Genomic DNA, 2,198 nt, shown 5'->3' with positions numbered 1-2,198 from the left:
CCATGAAACAATTTTTTTTTCGAAACACGCATGTTTCGATCTTTTGATTAATTTTCTCCATAAAAATAGCGAGAAAAACACAAATACATACATATAAGTTCGAAAGTTCACCTCACCAGAAAATTAATTTGAACAATTTTAAGATATCCATTGATTTTTCTTTCTTCATCATTTATCATATATTTATATCACTTGTACTTCCGTTATGTTCATGTTGTTGCATGATCGATAACCACGTTAAACTGAGAAACCGCAGCATCGAGCAAGCACTACACCAGACATTGAAAATCTTATATTTTCTACATTTATTATTTATTTATAGAAATTGAATTGATATCATCAAAATGATAATAAAATCTTTTAACATTTCTTCAAATTATCGCTTAATCCTTTTCTTGATCATATTCGTATCATAACAATTTTTATAATATATTTTTTTCTATTTTCAGTAATACAATAAGAAATCCTTGATTACATTTCCAATAAATGTCTTCCTAAATAAACTTCAAGTTAAATGAAAATCCATTGTGTATTTAAAATTTCACAAACACATGGTTAATTCTTTGATGAAATTTCGAAACATGTTGAAAAATATATATAGTTGATAATGTGTTCGAATGGTGCAAAGGAGTTGCAGTATTATTCATCCAATATTCGTGGAAAGTACAACACTGAACACGACTAACCCTTCGGGTGAATTCGGTATCACTCGCTATCATTCGTTCTCCCTTGATTCTTGCTTTAATCTTGATATGGTCGATAACAGGGAGAGTGCGTACTGCATCCTTCCATTCCTTGATTTCCTGTGAATCTCGAGCGACACAAATCGCGTAAACGATTTTTCCTGTTATATAGGAATTGAATTGCGTTTCATGGGATAAACGAGAAACGTGTGGTATGGGAAGGTTGGTATGGAAAGGTGCACGGTAACTTATAGTCTGTTCCCTTGGATAGGTGGCATCACTTTCGTATCAATATATAAGATTCTTTACAGATTCCTCAGTTTAAAGAGAATGAAAATCCAAATGACAGACTGAAGATGTTTATGTAAATATATTTTTATAAAAAATAGATAGATTAGGATATATATATAAAATTTTGATTTATTATTATGGAATACCAAAATATTGTTGCATTGTTTGTAATAGGAGAAAGAATATTTCAAGTATATATTTATACGTATGTACGTATATACTTCAAATGTAAAGGATTTATTTTATAATCAAATTGTTTATTAAAATTTTAATAAATTATAATAAACTATAATAATTTTAATTAATAAATATTCGCTTATTGGATTTCTTTCAATTTATGATAATTTATACCACTTTGTTTCCATCTGAACGATTCGATATTGCCAAGAATTTGACCGGAATATGTATTTTGTGAATATTGATCTTCGATAATTTGAATCACTATATAGAAATGTACACGAATAAATTATGATTTAGCCGAATAATTTTTCAAAGATATTGTATTCGAAATACTTTGGAAAATTTGTAACTTATGTCAGCTGTAATTATATATATTCATTTACATATACATGTGTATATGTAAGAGTCTAAATAATAATAGTAAACTAGTGTAAAAAATAATAAAACTAATGTTAAATTAACAAAAGTTTTAATATAAACTCACAACTGGAAAAGAGATTTTAAATTTTTTATTAATAGCGTATTCAATATATTCTCGCGAGAGATATAATATATGTACATATATTTCATTCAAAATTTTGTTGCTTATTAATTTCTCACTTTCATATTTATTCATTTGACACTTATCGGATTGTTTTTATGAATAATTAGGAAACTTGATAATTATAATGTACATAAAGAAATTCTTGTGACTTTATCTCTCTTGAATCATGGAATCACATTCTATGTGTACTATTGAAATTGTCATATTACAATAACATCTTTCAAGGAAAATCTTTGAACTTTGTTTATTCCATATTATAGTATTAAATAGCATGAGAATCCATCTGTTAAAGTGTGTCAATGTTAAAACGATAATGCAGCATGTAAAAGCCATACATATCGTTTTAATTATTATACGGGTTAATCACCTCGGAATCAGGCTTTTGTTTCTCATTAAAAGGATATGTAATTGTTATTGTTCAAGGATTGTAATCGATAATATCACTTTATATCTTTCGTAGACAGATGGAATGGATATTTCAAATTGTTATCATCATTTCC

The 2,198-nt window shown here is 27.1% G+C and overlaps 1 long non-coding RNA gene across 1 annotated transcript; it reads left to right on the top strand.

The window, feature by feature from the left end:
• Positions 1-763: 763 nt before the first annotated feature.
• Positions 764-1,283, top strand: LOC133667248 (uncharacterized). Its single transcript, XR_009832565.1, has 2 exons — positions 764-905; positions 995-1,283. It is a non-coding gene; the product is annotated as an uncharacterized LOC133667248 (long non-coding RNA).
• The last annotated feature ends 915 nt before the right edge of the window (positions 1,284-2,198 follow it).

This window comes from Apis cerana, linkage group LG1 (genome assembly GCF_029169275.1).
Source record: "Apis cerana isolate GH-2021 linkage group LG1, AcerK_1.0, whole genome shotgun sequence".
Taxonomy (NCBI): Eukaryota; Metazoa; Arthropoda; class Insecta; order Hymenoptera; family Apidae; genus Apis; species Apis cerana.
Note: the sequence above shows the minus strand (reverse complement) of the source record. Positions and strands in the feature narration are given on the sequence as shown.